Below are 19,913 nucleotides of genomic sequence, written 5' to 3' on the forward strand. Positions count from 1 at the left end.
ATCCAAATCCAAATCCTAAAAAATTGTGTTGTAGTAGTTGAAAACTGATTTTAAAGTTTATACAGAGAGGCCAAAGACTCAGAACAACCAGCACTATATTGAAGAAAACAAACTTATTGGATGGAAGCTAACAGATATCAAGACTTATGATAATGCTATAGTTATCAAGGAAGAATATTAGGAAAAAATAGAGATCCCAGAAATCCACACAGATGGAATCAGTTGATGCTTAATGAAGGAACAAAGGCTATACAAAGAGTTAAATCTTTTAACAAATGGTGCTGCAACTGGATAGGCACGTACAAAGAAAGAAAAGTCTAGACATAAACCTTCTCCAAGTCACAAAAGTTAAGTCAAAATGGATTATTGACCTAAATTTAAAATGCAAACATAAGGTCTGGCACCGTGACATAGCTGGTAAAGCCTCTGCCTACAGAGCTAGCATCCCATATGGGCGCCAGTTTGAGTCCTGGCTGCTCCACTTCCCATCCAGCTCTCTGCTATGGTGTGGTAAAGCAGTGGAAGACGTCCCATGTCCTTGGGCCCCTTTCTTGGGCCATGTGGGAGACCCGGAAGAAGCTCCTGGCTCCTGGCTTCAGACTGGTGCAGCTCCAGCCGTTGCAGCCATCTGGGGAGCGAACCAGTGGATGGGAGATCTCTCTCTCTGTGTCTCTCTGTAACTCTGCCTTTCAAATAAAATAAATAAATCTTTAAAAGAAATAAAACAGAATGCAAACCTATAAAACCTGGTAGTCTGCTTCCATTACTATAGTGACATATCCAAGACAGACCAAGTTCATAAAGAGAAAAGGTTTACTTAACTCACGGTTCTGGAGGTTTCAAGGCACGGTGTCAGTAGTGGTGCAGCTCTGGCCCTCTTTGCTGTGCCACTTCATGGTAGATTGCATCATTGTGGGGGCTTGTGTGAAAAGAGATGCATACGAGTGAAATCGACATCTTGAGATTTGATGATCATTTATAGCCCTTATCTATACTCCTAAGGGATAGTGGTCTTCCTACTTACTACTTGTTGAATTCTTTATTTTGTGGAGGACTGAGCTTGCGATTGTCAAGTGGATTGAATATACCTCATTGCAGAGACTGAAAGAAAAATATGAAAGGAGAGAGGAAGGATGGCAAAAAGAAGGAAAGGAGGAAGTGGTGGGGAGTATCATTATGCTCTTAAATCTGTATAGATAAAATCTGAAATCTGCTCTCTTTATATAAATAAAAAATACCATTAAAAAACAGCAACAACAATATAAAAAAATAACACAGGAAGCCAGAGAGCTGAGTGGGTCCAGGCCTGCTGTTTCTTATAACAATCTCTGATGAGAACTAGCTCAGGAACTCGTAGATTATCCCCCTTCCAAGAACAGGGCCCCTAATTACCTATGAACTTCCTCCAATCCTGTACCTCTTAAAGGTTCTACCAATACCAAGTCTCCTATTGCCTGACTGAGGACCAGGATTTCAATGCATGAACTATAATTCCTCCACAGATAACAGGAGAAATCTGGCTGCTCTTGGGTACGGCAATAACTTTTTAGATACAGTGCTAAAGACATGATCCATGAAAGACACAGCTGATAAGCTGGATTTCATTAAAATCAAAAATTTATTTTCTGTGAAAGCCAATATCAAGAAAAGAAAAAGAAACCACAGGCTGGAAAGAAACAATTTGAAGAAGATATCTTATACATCTCTATTTTCCAAAATTAAAAAAAAAATTCAAATGTCAACAATAAGAAAGCAAACTGGTTCAAAAAATATCCAGACACCAGCGTTTTGATGCAGCAGGTACTACACCTGTGACACTGACTTGCCATTTGGGAATGCTGTTTCAAGTCCTGGCTACTCTGCTTCTGATCTGCCTTCCTGCTAATATGCCAAGCAATGAATGGTGACCCAAGTACTTGGGCCCCAGATACCCATGTGGGAAACCTTGATGGAGTTTCTGGCTCCTGGCTTCCTCCTGGTGCATATGACAATTTAGGGAGTGAACCAGTGGATCTGCTCTTTGTCTCTCCCTCTGTGTCACACTGCATTTTAAATAAATAAATAAATAAATCTTTTTTTTTTTTTTTGACAGGCAGAGTGGACAGTGAGAGAGAGAGACAGAGAGAAAGGTCTTCCTTTTGCCGTTGGTTCACCCTCCAATGGCCGCCGTGGCCGGCGCACTTTGCTGATCCAATGGCAGGAGCCAGGTACTTATCCTGGTCTCCCATGGGATGCAGGGCCCAAGTACTTGGGCCATCCTCCACTGCACTCCCTGGCCACAGCAGAGAGCTGGCCTGGAAGAAGGGCAACCAGGACAGAATCTGGCGCCCCAACTGGGACTAGAACCCGGTGTGCCGGCGCCGCAAGGTGGAGGATTAGCCTAGTGAGCCGCGGCGCCGGCTCTAAATAAATCTTTTTAAACAATTGATCCAAAGACTTGAGCACATACCTTACTAAAGAAGGTATAAAGATAAGAAATTAGCATACAACAAGGTGTTCCACATCATATCTGATCATAGAAGCACACATTAAAACAACAGTGAATACAACTACAATCCCATTAAAATATCCAAACACTAAAACACTACAAACATGAAATATACATGAAGATGTGGAGCAATAATAACTTTCGTTCATTGCTGATAGGCTTGCAAAATTGTATAGCCATGATGGAATTTTGACAGTTTTTTATAAAACCAAATACTCACACTGTGGTACATCCAAAGAAATGAGCTATCAAGCCCTGAAAAGATATGGAGAAAATTTAAATGCATATTACTAAGCAAAAACAGCCACTTGAAGAAGCTACATTCTGTATGCTTCCACCAATATGTCATTCTGGAAAAGGAAAAATTATGGAGATGGCAAAATCAGCAGTTACTAGGTATTATGCAGGAGGGAGATTTGAATAGTTGGAGCATAGAGGATTTTAAGGTGTGCCAATATAGGTCCATAAGTTGCAATCAATGTACTGATCAAGTGGAGGATATTGATAACAGGGGATGTTGGCCATCTGTGGTGGCAGAAAGTATATGGCAAATCTACATTGACTGTTCAGTTTTGCTGTGATTCTAAAAGTGTTCTAAAATTAAAGTCTGCTAGCAAAAAGAAAAAGAGGACAAATAAATAGACTGATAACCTCTTCTTCTTCGTGAAGACAAGTGCCAGATGTCTGAAGACTCTATAGCTGGAGAGTTGTCTCAGTGACTTGCACATGGATAATTTGAGGAAGCTTGTGTGCCGTTGAACGCTCAATGAGTACTCTATAGTGAAGGAAGGCATAAAGTGGGTAGCATATGCTGAGAGTTAAGCTCATGTTCTACTCTGCTTTCTTTTGCTCTTCCAGTTATTAAGCAGGCTTCCTGTGTTTCACCTTAAACAACCCTAATATCTTTCTCTTTCGAGGGGAGAGGCATGAAATATGTTTCCTTAAGCAGCTTGAAGAATCTGGCTTAGGATAAGTAAGTTCTGTTTTGTTTTAAAATATATTTTAAAATATGTTAAATGCCAAGGCAAGAGAAGTTGTACTTCTCATTTCCAGAAATTTCTTTTAATCATGTAACTATATGAACCTCCTTGTCTTAAGTTTGAATCTTTAGTTTGTGTTAGCAACCTTTCACACACGTCTTGGCTGAAGTGTTAATCTTGCATTGAACTCTGGGTTGGTTAATGTGCATTTCTCATCATGTTACCTTCACACTCAGCTCCAATTTACAAATCTCACCAGTGCAGGCAATTTTGCTATCTTTTCACAAGATGACAAAATTCTTGGTTTGATGATGAAGTGTGAAAACTTGACACTTAAATAATAAATGTGATACAAAGGCTTTATTTTTCAAATCATTAATGTTGTTTCTGAGTAGTTGGAAAGATTCATAAGGAAATGAAAAGATTTGCGCATCCTCCAAATTCTCGAACTAGATAGAAGAAAAATCAAGGAACACATGCATCGGATTTATGTTTACTTGTTATCTCACTACCTATTGGTATAGTTGTAATTAGAATGGATAAATCTGACAAACGATCTAAAGAATATAGAATGGGCCAATATTTATATACATCAAGAGAAGTAAATTATATGGCAAGGGTATTAAATCTTTAAGTAATTTGTAATTACTGCATAAATCAGAATTTCCCTAAAATCTACAGAGCAGTAAAGAGTAATGATGTTATATACATTCTGATATTATTAACAGCCAAAGCACCAATGTCCTTATAGTTGTCCATTATTTTATTCTATTGTAAGAGGAGGATTTGAGGAGATGTTGGTCAAGGGGAACAAAATTTCAGTTAGGAACAATGTGTTCAGGAGCTCTATTGTGCAACATGGTGACCATAGTTCATAAAGGAGGGGATAAAGAGCAGAGGGAACTGAAAGGGTGCTTGGCAGGAGATTTAGGTGAGAAAGGAGGTAGAGAGTGACCAGGGCCAGTGAGAAGAAGGAGGGGAGCAGGAAGGGGTAATCTTCCTTCTTCCTGGCACTAGGACTTTCTAGGTTCAATTTTAAAATAGGAATGAAACTCTTTCCTATTCTGCTAAACAGGGCTCAAACAACTGCCACATTCAAGCATATTTGATATTCTACATGTTTTTAATCTCTATTAAACTAAATTCTCACCTAGTGGATGTGACCCATTTATTTCATTTCAAAAATGGGCACTTGAGTGAACCAAATCACACAAGTGTATCTGCGCTCTGAAAAGAGGGTGTTTGCTTCTTCAATTGGATCTTCTGTCAAGGGAAAATCAGAGACGGCACCTGTGTGCAGTGGGAAGGATCAGACAGAGATGCAGTGGTTGTGGTAAGTGGTGAGGGAGCACAGTGGAGACACCCCGGGCTCTGAGAGATTGAGTCGTGTCGGCTTGTCCTTGTTAACTTCCTTCCAGACCTTCTCAGTTGCTACCTCTTCTAAATACTCATATTACGTAATGTTGTGTGTTTGGAAGTGACAATCATTGGTCTATGAAGATTGTGTTTAATCAGAAACCTGAAACATACTTTTCCGTGCACTCCAAGAAACCTGTTCATGAATTTTTCCCTGTTCTCCAACCCAAATACAAGTGAAGTTCCAACACAATCCCATAGTCATATACATTAGTTTTGTCTATGGAGTTAGACTAGTTTATGAAGCTTAGTAAAACTGCGTGAAACTAAGGTTCAGTTCAATTATTTTGGATAAAGCTACATAGGTAAGAGAGGTTGGTGTGAGTGTGGGAAAGCAAAGGAATCCTGAGAGCAAGGGTAGATGACTCTGCATGCATTTTTGGTTCTTTGTTTTTAACACTAGTCCATAAAATATCTTAACTCCCTTTTTCTAAATGTTTATTGTAATTCGATTCATATATGGTCCAATGACACTGACGCATTCAGTCGCATATGCCTGTCCCAAGCTGGAGCCAAGTGAAAGGCCAGAGAAAGTATATTGTGATACCAGGCAGCAGCAAATGAGGCATCTCTTTGTTCTTAAAGGTGAACTCCAGCAAACTGAAGTTACCTCACTTTCCATTTCCTTGGATACGTTGTCATCACATTAGAGACAAAGTGAAAATACTTAGTTCATTTAATGAAATTAAACCTAATAGAAGCTTTGTTTAATTATATGAGAGCAGAGAGTCAGCCAGAGATTGGTGCTGGGAAAATGATGGATCCGGTGAAAGCACTTTAATCCCGTGCTAACCTGCTAGCTCTAGTTTCCTTGTGCGTATATTAATTGTAAAGGAGAAATTTTATGTATCATTTAGATGGATCCTTTATAATTCAAACCCCCTTTACGTGGCATATAAAATGTATGTCTAGTTTTTCCAGTAACACTTGGGGAAATGCCTTGTAAATGGGCGTATAAATTTGCTTAATTAATCAAACAAAAAGGAAAAGCTTTTAGAAAGCAAAATCATGACGGGAACTTAAAAAAAGGAAATTAAAAAGATAAAGCTTATTACTGCCTAGTAATTTCAATTTATGCTGTAAATAAAATAGGTTTAAAAGCAGAGCCAGTGCAAATATGCCTCTGCAGCAGGTTCTCCAGTACAATTGGCAGTGGCCCAAGAATTATCATGGGCTCTGAGTCAATATTGTTTTTTGAGTGCCTGTGGACAATTGAATTTATTAAGTGGTCGATTTGTAGCGAAGATATTCTCCAGGTAATCTGCCCACATGCCACATGTGATCTCTAAGTCGCCAACTAGATGCAAGGGTTAAATTCTGATGAACCAGCATTCTGATCTTGGAAACTATGCTACCCTATATGTAAAACTGACTGTAACAATCATAGTTATTGTGGCATAGAATTTTTGAAGTTGCTGTAAATTATGTTTGCCAACATATTCTTTGATTTCTGCTCTACCAAAAATAATAGATCCTTTTCTTAGAGAAGCCAAAATTCAATAAAGATCCTTTGTCCATGGTAAACAGGCATACGTGCCTTCAGTTCTGCTGGTTTAGACTGATGATTGCCTGTTTGCCTTTAAAGTAAGGTCTGGGGGCCTGCATCATGGCACTGTGGGTTAAGCCACCATCTGCAGTGTTGCCATCCCATGAGGGCATCGGTTTGTGTCCCGGTTGCTCCACTTTCAATCCAGTTCCCTCCTAATGTGCTTGGAAAACAACAGAAGATGGCCCAAGTGCTTGGGCCCTTGCACTGACATGGGAGACAAACATGAAGCTACTGGATCCTAGCTTCCGCCTGGACCAGTCCCGACCATTGCAGCCATTTAGGGAGTGAGCCAGTGGATGCAATATCTCCTTCTCTCTGTCTCTCTCTTTCCCTCTCTAACTCTACCTATCAAATAAATAATTTTTTTAAATGAGGTCTGTTGGCAGCATGTGCTTAATTCAAGGTCTTTTTATGAATGCAGAGGCTTGGACTTCACCATAGATTTATTAAATCAGAATCTACAGATTAATAAAATCTGTGCTTGGCGACCTCTGTTCTAGTTGATGTGTATGTGCCAAGACAGCAAGTGCTGATTTTTGTCCCCCAGGGAATGTATACTTGTATATGCACTATGTATTGATTCGTGATTTTATAACAGTATATTGCCATCTTTTCTTTTTGATGTGATTAAAGAATATATTTCCCTTTTCTTCTAATGGTTCAGTTAAAATAATCCAGTAGAAACAAATAAATTTAAGTGTTACTATATTTGAGCCAAGGAAATAAAAAATTCTATGCTAAGTAAGTCTCAATGTAGGCAAAACATGACCTAAAATACTATCCAAGTACTAACATTGCAGGTAGAATTAACCACTTACTATTTTTGGAAACTGTTCCCATCCATTAAAATATTTAGCATTCTCAAATTTCTCCATAATTTAAAATTTACAAGCTATTTTCTATAGGAAATAATTTTGTCTTACTTTGTATTAAAATTTGATCCAGTGATTTAATTATCTGCCTTTACAATTATAATCCATTTGTCATAAAAATCATAAAAACAAAAGCTTGGAGTAAAATATAGTTAACATTTACTGAGGATCATTCTATGTTCCAGGAAGTCTTCTAAGTATTGTATAAGTGTTAACTCATTTAATTTGCACACATTAAGATATAAATATTATTATTAGATCTATTTTACAATATGGAAACACATAAATGTTAAGTAACTTTCACGAAGTCACACTGCAATTATTTTACCAAATCAAAATATACACATAAGTAGCTTACTTTCAGAGGCTACACCCTTAACAAAAAAACTATATACTTTAAATTGTCAAACACCCAATAACAGAGAAGTAGTTACATAAATCATTATTGTCCAAATGTGAGACATTATTTTTATTTATTGAAAGGCAGGGGGCTGGCTCCGTGGCACAGTAGGTTAATCCTCTGCCTGCGGTGCTAGCATCCCATATATGGGTGCCGGTTCTCCTTCTGGCTGCTTCTCTTCCGATCCAGCTCTCTGCTGTGGCCTGGGGAGGCAGTGGAGGATGGCCCAAGTCCTTGGGCCCCTGTACCCACATGGGAGACCAGGAAGAAGCACCTGGCTGCTGGCTTCGGATCAGGGCAGCTCCAGCCTTTGCAGCCATCTGGGGAGTGAACCAGCCAAAGGAATACTTTGTCTCTCTCTCTCTCTCTCACTGTCTATAACTCTACCTCTCAAATAAATAAATCAAATATTAACAAAAAAGAAAGAAAGGCAGAAAGACAGAAGCAGACAGAAAGCAAGAGAGCAAGAGCGAGAGAGAGAGAGATCTTCCATTCTTCAGTTCAAATCCCAAAGAGCCCACAAGAGCCAGGCCTGGGCCAGGTCTAAGTCGGGAATCTGAAGCTGAGTTTGGGTCTCCCATATCAGTGACAGGGATAGCACTAGTTGAGTCATCATCGCTGCCTCCCTGGGTGTGCATCGGCAGGCACCTGAAATCAGAAGCAGAGCAGGGACTGGCACCCAGGGCCCTTGATAAGTATGCAAGCACTGCCAACAGCAAAGCCCTGCCTCTGGGCAATCATTTTCAGTGAAGCATAGGAAGGGTGGGGTGCATCATCAGCTTAGAGTCTTTCAAATCTAAAGCGCAGGTGTTTTCAACCATGTTCTCATCAGAGAATCTGGGGATGGCAGTTCATTTGAGTGTTGGTAGAACCTGATCCCTTTATTAGAAGACTGAAGCCCTTGTTTTCTTGCTGGCTGTCGTCCATATTTTTGCTGTCTGCTTCTAGAGCCTATTCTCAGATTATCTTACTGGGGCCCCTCTACGTTCAAAGCCAGGCATTCTTACACTCGTCTTCTCTCTGTTTTACCCTTCCGTTTAGAGCTGGAGGAAACATGTTTCTTTAAGGGTGCTAGTCATGAGAATTATGTCACTCACCATCAATGCTTCTACTCACATTCAGCCAGGAAGGGATTTTACAAGGACGAGGCTCATTGAGAGTCAACTAAAGTTCTGTCCATTATGATTTCTTTTCACATTTTTAGCTATTCATATTTCTGTAATGAAGAATATTTTTCAAATAGAAAACTGATAGAATAGTTTTAAATTTTACTGTAAGTTAAAGTAAGATAGAATGATATTTTAGGTGTTGGTGTTGATGCACAGTGGATTAAGCTGCCCCCGGCAGTGCTGGCATCCTTATGGGCACCAGTTTGAGTCTCACCTGCACCACTTCCAATTCAGCTCCCTGGTAATGTTCCTGGGAAAGCAGTGGAAGATGGCATAAGTTCTTGCGTCCCTGCAACCTAGGTGGGATATCTGGAAGAAGATCTTGGCTCCTGGATTTGGCCTGGCCCAACCCTGGCCATTGTGGCCATCTGGGGAGTGAACCAGCAGACAGACGATCAATCTCTCTCTCTCTCTCTCTCCATCCCTCCTTTTTTCTCCCTGTAACTCTGCTTTTAAGTAAATAAATAAATCTTAAAAGCATTACATTTTACACTGTGAACTAAAAATCATATTTTCTTCTTTTTTAAAAAGGAATCTAAATAAGATTAGGATGTTCTATATGTTCTTTCTAAAGTCAGTGCCCACTTACCCCAGAAATAATATGTACATTTTAACTCTCCTCTCTTTGGTTCAGTGTATATCCCACAAACCAAGACATCTTACTTTACTTTGGATTTAGACTCAAAAGGTATATCCTGCCTGCTGCCTGCACCCCAACCACCCAGCAATTCACAGGCATTTCCGTGAACTGCTATTAGGTTGACATGCCAAGCCCTAAGAAAACAGGCTTGAAGCTCACACCTATAGGGAGGTAAAAGCTGTTTGTGTGGTGGAGCCTTCCCAACAGAAAGAGCTGCTATTTCTGTCAAGTTATTGAATGTTTCATCTGATTGCTGGAGTCACAGGCAAAATAGCTGGAGGCTAGACAGGTATATTGCTCTTTTAAAAACAGATGGTGAAACTCACACGAGATTTGTGCAGGAGAGAAAACAAAAACCTCAATAGAGTAAGAGATTTCTATAAACTGAGCTATCTTATATATTAACACTAGCTATAGCATGACACTCACAATCTTTGATCCTGTGTTAACTTAATCAAAGTTACATGGTGTTTATTAATGAGATATTTACCCGAGAATCTTGTTCCTATTTTGGCTTTTTTAATATCAAATTTTGAAAGTAAAATTTTATTGTTCTATCAAACCTGAAAAAACGATAGTGGACAATTGCTAGTCCTTAATTTTATTTATTTGTTACCTGAATTTATATTTCATAAGTGATGATATTGATTGCCTGATAAATTTCAATCTAATTGTTAACTTACTGCTTTCATGTTAATGTAGCATTACTTTCCTAGCAAATATATCACTAGAAAAGCAGAATTGAAGGCTATACTCCTAATGGCATCCAGGAGAATTGCTTATGGTTCTGTTTGCAGGAGATAGTAAATTTTCCTCAGAACTTACCTACAATCAGTTTTTTTTTTTTTTTTTTTTTTTTTTTTTTTTTTTTTGACAGGCAGAGTGGACAGTGAGAGAGAGAGACAGAGAGAAAGGTCTTCCTTTTGCCGTTGGTTCACCCTTCAATGGCCACCACGGCCGGCACGCTGCGGCCGGCGCATCGCGCTGATCTGATGGCAGGAGCCAGGTGCTTCTCCTGGTCTCCCATGGGGTGCAGGGCCCAAGCACCTGGGCCATCCTCCACTGCACTCCCGGGCCACAGCAGAGAGCTGGCCTGGAAGAGGGGCAACCAGGACAGAATCCGGTGCCCTGACCGGGGCTAGAACCTGGTGTGCCGGCGCCGCAAGGTGGAGGATTAGCCTAGTGAGCCGCGGCGCCGGCCATACAATCAGTTTTATAAAATGAAATCAGATGAAATACTATTGTAGCATATGCCATAACCATAAGAAAACAAACACTTTGTGGCAACGCATTTCAAAGAAAATAAATATTTGTTGAAGAGGTCTTGGCCTCTGTAGACAAAAAGAATATATAACTTACTTTGAAACACATTCTCCAGGAGTAGGCTCATGTGTTGAAACACCCCCCACATCTGCCAGAATCCTCCTTGCAAGGCTGGCCCAGTTTTAAGAGTTCAGGCTACAATCATAGAGAACAGTAAAATAAGTTAACCTTGTTGATCAAACTCTTGCTCCTGTACACAGGCAAAGATTTTTTTCAAAGTAACCTAAAAAATCTTTTAAAAAAATAAAAGTAAAAATTAAAAAAAATTAAAGAATTTAAAAAGTGACTTAATAGCACATTTTTATTAATGTGTATTAGTTTAATTTTCATTTAATATTATCAATTCATTGGGCAAATGAACTTTTCAATTCAGAAGGCCACTCTGTACTTAAAAATTTTCAGAAAAAGTGGTCATTTGGTGGGGAAGACACCAGCAGAAAAATCCATATCTCAGAACAGGGTCCCTGGGTTACACTCCCAGCTCTGCTTTGCATCCCAGCTTCCTGCTTATGAGTGATCTTTGATGCAGCTGGGTGATGACCTGGGTCCCTGCTACTCCTATGGAACACCTATATGGAGTTCTCAGTTCCTGGCTTCAGCCTGGCTCAGTCCCAGCTGCTATAGGCATTGGAGGAATGAAAGAGCAGATGAAAGATTTCTGTCTCTGAAAAACCCAACAAACTTTGTCTCTCTACTTTTCAAATACATAAAAATATGAAATTCCATGGGAAATGTGTCTTATGGAAAAACTAAACTAAATTTTATTTATTCGGGAAGTAGACAAAAAGAGACAAAGGCAGAAAGAGAGAGAGGAGAGAGAGAGAGAGAGAGAGAGAGAGAGAGAGAGAGAGAGAGAGAGAGATTCTTCCAATGGAAATGAAATTCTTTGACAGAAAGATCCCTAATGCAGCACTGCAGGCTGAGGGTGGATAGCACACATCTGACTCTAAAGCTGCTCACCTGTCCAACCTGCCCTTCATACCATATTTTTGATGGGAGAAATGTGGAATGAGAAGGCCATGCCAAGATGGCCACCAGCAACAGAAACTGCCTGGCAACAGGCTGTGATTGGATGGTTTCGTGCTTCTCGGTTCCTCCTTTTACTTTCGGTTTGCCCGGCGTATTCACATAAGGGACTGATTATCCCAGAATTCGGAACCATGTCATCTTCCCTCATTCGAGAGAGGTGACACTCTGGAGACACCGTGTGGGCATATGGCCTTGACCTAACGAATCAAGGAAGTCCCCCACTAAGCACAGGGCATATGTACTGTCTGATACACCACTGTCTGTCTAGCATAGGGAACCCCTGTAGAATGCCATCAACATCTGAGGTACTAGGAATTTGCATTATTATGGCAGCAGTGCTGTACATGTCTTTCCTTTGGCTAGAGTTGGTGTGTCATGCCGCTCTTAAGCAATCAAACATGGGAAAGATACCCCCTTTCAGAATCCTGTGCAGATTACCAAACATAATGAATCTGTGAGTGATAAGAGCCTGACACTCCAGGTCCCTGTCTCACAGACAACAGTTGATGACTTAGGGAGAGAGAGCTCTGATGGTGAAAATGACATGACAGCAGACAATGCAGCAATGCCTGGTCAGCCATCCCGCAAATACTCATGGGATGAACTTTGATGACCTCGAGGCAATAACCCATGCGAGGTCATCCCATCCACACCCAGTGAGGATCCCCACATTTGTGGCAGTCCCCAGGAACCCCAGGCTCTCAGGGCAGCTGCTAGACCCCATCCCACCTGCATGTCTGCCATAAACATAGGAGTGGACACAGAATTCAGGCCCTGGATTCCAAAGCCTGCAAAAAGGCTTCTGCTAAACAAGGGTCGAGGATATGCTTGTGTCTTTCCAGAGAATGCGGGACAGTTCATTTGGGTACCAGCTAGAAACATCAAGCCTGCAACTGACAGCCAACCAGAACCAGCTGAACAAGACAGAGAGTCAGCCTTGTTAGCAGACGCACCTGCTCTATCATCCTACCCTGAGGAACTGCCCATAGCCACATCCATTATTGTTTTATACCCCACTAGCTCTGGTCAGCCACTCAAATGGCCCACAGCCTGTGTGCAGTCAAGCCATTTCTGATTAACATTGTTCCTCATTCCTACCCCCATCTGAGCAAGCAATCCTGTGGTCTCCCGTTTTGAGCACTGGTTAGTCAACGTAGGGTAAGATCCCCTGGGGGACAACCTAAGACAGGCACAGCCACGTAAGGAGACCACATGGAAACAGGGTCAACAATGGTATGGCCAAGAATCATGCCTCCCGTTGCTCAAAAATAAACGAAAAGGAGGAAATGTGGTGGAATGAGAAGGCCATGCCAAGATGGCCACCAGCAACAGAAACTGCCTGGCAACAGGCTGTGATTGGATGGTTTTGGAAACCACATGACAGCAGAGTCTGCCTGGCAACAGGCTGTGATTGGATGGCTTCAGAAACTGCCTGGCAACAGGGTGTGGTTGGTTAGAGCATAGACCGCCCCTTTACCGGATTGGCTGCCTTGGCTATATAAGCTGCTGTAGCAACTGAAATAAACGAGTCTGCAGGCTGCTTGCCTCAGGTCCGCTTTCACCTGACTCCCGGGGTCTGTGTGGTGACTCCGTGCCTCTTGCCCCCACCATGCTCCTCCGACCAGAAACAAATCCACTGCAACAGTAGGTGGTATCATCATGGAAAATATAAAGGACAAATATGTGAAAATGAAATTTACTTATTTCCTAATTTTTAAGAGATCTTTATATATTTGAAAGGCAGAGTGGAGAGAGAGGAGTAGAGACACAGAAAGAGAGAGAGAGAGAATCTTCCACCTGCTACTTCACTCCCCAAATGGTGACAACAGTCAGGGCTGGGTTAGAGAAGCCAGAAGCCAGGAACTCCATCCTGGTCTCTCACATGGGTGGCAGGGGCCCAAGTACTTGGACCATCTCCTGTTGTAGCTTCCCAGGAACAACAGCAGGCAGGTGGATTTGAAGCGGAGAAGCTAGGACTCTAACAGGGACTCTGATAACCCCTTGCAGCACAATATTGTCCCCTCTCTGTTTTTTCTATAGGACTATATTTCAAAGTCTTAGATTAGAATTTTTAAATTACATGTAAAAATTAAAACTGGCTCCATTAAATGTGACTAATTATGGTTAATTGTTAATTGAATTGAATGAGGTAAATACAATCTTAAGATGTAACTATAAAAATAAGCCTACTGGAGCCAGCGCCTGCAGCCACTGCCTGCAGAACCAGCATCCCATATGGGTGCTGGTTCAAGAGTTGGCTGCTCTACTTCTGATCCAGCTCTCTGCTATGGGCTGGGAAAGCAGTAAAATATTATCCAAGTGCTTGGTTTCTGGAACTCACATGGGAGACCCAGAAAAAGCTCCTGGGTCCTGGCTCCTGGCTTTGGATCAGCCCAGTCCCAGTCATTGTGCCCATTGAGGGAGTGAACCAGTGGATGGAAGATTTATCTCTCTCTCTCTCTCTCCCTCCCTCTCTGTAACTCTGCTTTTCAAATAAATAAATAAATAAATAAATAAATAAATCTTTTTAAAAACCAAGCATACTTTTTGAATCAGTGTTTCCTAAAATTAGGACATTTATTATAATCTCAGTCTTGCCTTCTTCCTTGTATTAATGTTCAGCAATGTGTCTTACAGGCTGTTTTTCTTCAAACCACTATTACTATTCTTCTCCAAAAAAGAAATGAAAAAGTCATTCCAATTATGTCAATGTATATGTTTTAAAGTTTTAGAATAAAGCTTGTAAGACAAACAGAAGACTTAGAAGAACCAAAATATTTAGACTCAAATGAAGGTCATAAAATGTTTTCTGAAGACATGAAGAAGATTGTATTTCTTATGTGAATAGGCTTCATGTAATTGCATTCATGCTGTGTTTCTATAACAAAATAATTGAGGTTTGGCACACTATAAACAAAGGAGATATATTTAGCTCAGTTCTGGAAATTCAAGAGTATAGTGCTCTTCAACTCATGGGGATGACATCACTTTGACAGAAGTATATGCAGGAGTGATGAGTGTGGCATGCAGAAGGGAAATTCAGGGGGAAAGACCAGGCTTACTTACAACAAATCATTCTCATGAAAGCTAATCCAGTCCCACAAAACCTGACCCTCCCTGTGAAATAGCAAAAATCCACACATGAAGATATGACTAAATATATCTCACTTGGTTCCACCATTTAAAGATTAACCAGCTCTCAATATCGTTATATTGGACCCAAGATTCCAGCGCACAAAACTTGAGCGTCACACTCAGACCATCTCCAAACTATAGCAGAGATATACATGTCAACTCTCCAAAGGATGATGTATCTACAGATCTAATTACAATTTGATGTCTTGCTATATGTATGTATTGTGAAATGATTAAGTGAAACTTATTAGCAAACCCATCAATTCACATATTACTAATTTTTATAACCTTTAAAATAAATACTTAGTAATTCTCAAGTATACAACACATCATTGTGCAATATCTTTCTTTTGTGCTAGCTTAGGTTTTTAAGGTTTTTTTTTAAGTTTTTTTTTTTTTAATTTTTAAAATTTATTTGACAGAGTTAGACAGTGAGAGAGAGAGACAGAGAGAAAGGTCTTCCTTCCTTTGGTTCACCCTCCAAATGGCTGCTATGGCTGGAGCTACACGGATCCTAAGCCAGGAGCCAGGTGCTTCCTCCTGGTCTCCCATGTGGGTGCAGGGGCCCAAGCACTTGGGCCATCCTCCACTGCCTTCCTGGGCCACAGCAGAGAGCTGGACTGGAAGAGGAGCAACTGGGGTTAGAACCCGACGCCCATATGGGATGCCGGCACCACAGGCAGAGGATTAACCAAGTGAGCCAAGGCACCAGCCCCTGTTTTTAAGTTTCAATTATTGTATTCATTTACATTCTTATCACAGATGTACAAAAGTACCTTTCTCCATTCTCTCATCAATATTGTTATCTTTTTCATAACTGCCATTTTAACAGGCATAAGATATTCTCTCACTGTGATTTTAATTCACCTTTCCCTGATCCTGATGGCTAGTGAAGTTGAGGATTTTTATCTCATGTCTTTTAGTTATTTTATGTCTTCTTCTGAGAAAAAACAACTTTTATGCCAATTTTTATATTATTTTCATGCTACTAACCTGCTTGAGTTCCTCATATATTGGGGATAATGACCTTTATTGGATGTATAATTATCAAATATTTTCTCCCATTCCACAGGTAGCTTATTACTCTGCTGGGTTTTCCCTTTGTAATACAGAAACTTTTCAATTTGACACAATACAATTTGTCCATTTTTGCTGTTGTTATCTGTTAGTTTAAGGTCATATCCAAGAAACTTTTGTCAAGACAATTATCAATATATTTTTCCCCTCTGTTTCTTTCTACCAAGTTACAATTTCAGGCCTGACCTGTAAATTTTTAAACTATTTTGAGTTTACTTTGGTACACAGGTGAGATAAGGGTATCGTTTCATTTCCCAGCATGTAGATATTCCGATTTCTCAACAACATTTATTGAGGAGATTGTCCTTTCTCCATTGTGTGTTCTTTACATCTTTATCAAAGATCAATTGGCTACACACATGTGGATTTACTTCTGAGCTCTGTATTCTGTACCATTGGTTTATACACCTGTGTCAGTGCTAGGACCATATTGTTTTGATTACCATAACTTTTTCACAGATTTTTTTACACTTATTTATTTATTTGAAACACAAATGTCAGAGAGAGAAAGAGACAGAGAAAGAAAGAGTTCTTCCATCTGCTGCTTCACTTCCCAAATGGCAACAACTGCCAGGGCTTGTCCAGACCAAAGCCAGGAGCCCAGAACTCCATTTGAGTCTCCCACATGGGTGCAAGGGTCCCAAAACTTGGGCCATCCTCCACTATTCTCCCAGGTGCATTAGCAGGTGGGGAGCTGAATTGGAAGTAAAGCAGCTCAGATTTGAACAAGTGCCCTTATAGTATGCTAGCATCACAAGCAGTAGCTTAACCCACTGCACCACAATGCCAGCCCTTTTGTAGTAGGTTATGATCAGGTAGGGTGATGTCTCTAGCTTCATCATTTGTGCATGTCATCATGGCTACACCTGAAGGTTTCCTTTTTATCAGGTACAATGCTGATTCTATGGGTACTTTCTTATTTCCCACGGTACCCCCATGAGATGGATTCAGAAACACTCTGCATTGCATTAGGGAGGAAACAGTTGTGAGTAGTTTGGTAACATACTCAAGGTCACCCATGTTTGAAAAAGTAAAACCAAAAATCAAATAATACACTCTGAGTTCAGAAGTCTCACCTACAACCATAACATATGTTGCTAGTTACATTCATGCACATTATGTAGCTGGGAATGCAGCAAATGATCGCCCAAGTACATGGGCTCCTAATAACTAATATGGGAGGCCGGGATGGCTTCCCTGGCTCCTGGTTCAGCCTGGCCCAGACTTGGATCTTATGGTCATTGGTGAGTAAACCAGTACATGGAAGATCACTCTCTCTCTCTCCCCTTCTCTCCCTGTCACTCTTTCTTTTAAATAGGCTGATAAATAAATCCGTTTAAATGAATATGAATGAAAGACTTGTAGAAAAGATAATAAAATGCCCAGTAAAGACTTTTTAAAATAATATACTTGCTAAAAGTTCTACAAGAATAATTTCTTTAATGAGAATTATTTTAATTTATAAAACATTATTTTAATGATGCTGAAATAATTTTCTTTAGATATAATTAAAAAGAAGACATTTTGTTAGTAAGGTATTACTAAATTAAATACTACTATTTCATATAAAGAGACATCCCAAGTAGGCCACAATACTGTATTCATTATTCCAATTTTAAGAAAAAAAGTTTTGCCATATAACTGGGACTGAATTTTAAGAGGTGTTTAGCAATCAGCAAAATAATAAAAAATCATTTTCACAGTTATATAAAGATTTTGAGATATAATACATCCAAGAAATGGACAGATTTTTTGTTCTCCTATAAAAATGATCTAAATTAATAACCAAATAGGCATAGATTACAATGTTAGCCATAACTGAACTTACGTATTCCAGCACTCCTAGGTAAAAACTCATGTTTTTTTAGTTATGGAATTAAGTAGCCATCAGAATAATTCAAAATCCATTCAGTTGAAAACAATTTGCTAGCTGAAGTGACAGTCCCTCTTTTCCGAAATTCAGCTACTCAGGAACAAGGCAGTCCATTAAACGCTCTTCTGAGGCCAACCAGTCAACAACAGTCATACCCAGTTTGCAACTCACCTATGCCCTTGACAATTGCCCAAGCCCTGCACTCTACATTTCCCAGAAAGCATTACATATAATGGGCAGTCCCCTCTGCTCAGAGACAGCCTGTCTAGCATGGTTCTCCCTTCCTGGTGCACACAATCAATGCAGTTTTATCTTTTCAGTTGAAATGACTGATCTCATGGACCTTTGAGAGGATCTCCCCACTACAGATCCTATAACACCGCTTTACAATAATTGGCAGTTGGATGGATATGAGTGTCCAACTGCATATAAATGACACTTGCCATCCTTTTCAGGTTTACTCAAAAAATAAATGTGGCAGGGTGGGAAACAGTGATTAAGAAAGAAAGAAGGCACCACAGTCACACATACTCAAGTTTTATCCTGAAATTATAATTGACTAGTTGGGGGACATCATTAATTCTCTAAAATTTTAGTTTTATCATATGTAAATTGGGGTTAATAATAGAATAACCTTATAGGAATTTTGCAAAGATCAAATAAAGTAATTCTGTCGAAAACACAAAGCTTACGCTGGCATACTGTAAATGTTAAATAATGCCAGCGTCTGTTATTGTATTTCTGATTCAATATGTTTTTAGCAATGTCAGGTTTACCAGTGATAACTTTTATCAGTTAATTATCACATAATAAGATTTAGAAGAGATACTTGCAGTATCTAAATGCATTTAACTAACGCACAATAAAGTTTTAGAGGAGTTACAGGTAGTTTACACTTGTATGGTATAAGGGTTTAGAAGTATTTTGCCTTTTCATATTTTTCAGTTAGGGTTAGCATGTTAACATGCTGCATGTAGCAGTTAACAGTTGCATGTAGCAGATATGCTGCAAAATAATCTAAAGGTTTTGTGTTAGTTTTAATGCATTATTGTTAGATTTAGACTTCTTTAAAATATATAGCAGATATATAAAATATTTAAGATATAAGGCAGAAGTGCATCATGACACAAAGTATAACAAAAGCATGGTAAAAATATTGGGTGATTTCAGTTATGGAAGCTTTATCTCATTTTGTAATGACTTTGAATTGTACTAAATAGAAATTGGAAATTACTAGAATTTTTGTTCCTACTGGACTCTAACAAAAATTTATTCACAAAGAATATTTATAGATTTGCTGGCATTCACCAGTTTAAATACTGTTTTTTTTTTTTTTTTTTTCTGACAGGCAGAGTGGATCGTGAGAGAGAGAGACAGAGAGAAAGGTCTTCCTTTGCCATTGGTTCACCCTCAATGGCCACCTCGCCGGTGCACTGTGGCTGGCGCACCACACCTATCCGAAGGCAGGAGCCAGGTGCTTCTCCTGGTCTCCCATGCAGGTGCTGGGCCCAAGGACTTGGGCCATCTTCCACTGCACTTCCCTGGCCACAGCAGAGAGCTGGCCTGGAAGAGGGGCAACTGGGACAGAATCCGATGCCCCGACGGGGACTAGAACCCGGTGTGCCGGCGCCGCAAGGTGGAGGATTAGCCTAGTGAGCCGCGGCACTGGCCAGTTTAAATACTATTACCACATAAATATGTATGTCAACAAGCAAGAATCTGCAAACACTGACTTAAATTCTCAGTGAATTCATTGTAAATCAGAAGATGCAGAAGATTCTGTTGTGTTTCAGAGCTTGTGCTTTCCTAAACTATCTTGTTTTCCTATCGATGGTTTTAATTTCAAATATATCTCCTCAAGTAAGAAAAACTAAATCCAGATGTGTTGAATCTGAGTGAAATAAATGCGATGAGATTGTCAGAATGCATTTGTGTGGGTGAAAATTGTACAAGACAATGGAC

At 39.9% G+C, this 19,913-nt stretch overlaps 1 long non-coding RNA gene across 1 annotated transcript in view; it reads right to left on the reverse strand.

Moving 5' to 3' along the window:
- Positions 1-216: 216 nt before the first annotated feature.
- The window catches only part of LOC149125098 (uncharacterized), a 121,522-nt gene continuing 101,825 nt past the window's right edge, over positions 217-19,913 (reverse strand). The window contains exons 2-3 of the long non-coding RNA XR_016212572.1: positions 10,874-10,972; positions 217-919 (exon numbers count right to left, since the gene is read on the reverse strand). This is a non-coding gene — a long non-coding RNA (uncharacterized LOC149125098). The remainder of the gene's footprint in view (positions 920-10,873; positions 10,973-19,913) is intronic.

The sequence above is a fragment of the Oryctolagus cuniculus genome, chromosome 8 (genome assembly GCF_051225735.1).
Source record: "Oryctolagus cuniculus isolate XC-2025 breed Fujian yellow rabbit chromosome 8, ASM5122573v1, whole genome shotgun sequence".
In the NCBI taxonomy this organism is placed as follows: Eukaryota; Metazoa; Chordata; class Mammalia; order Lagomorpha; family Leporidae; genus Oryctolagus; species Oryctolagus cuniculus.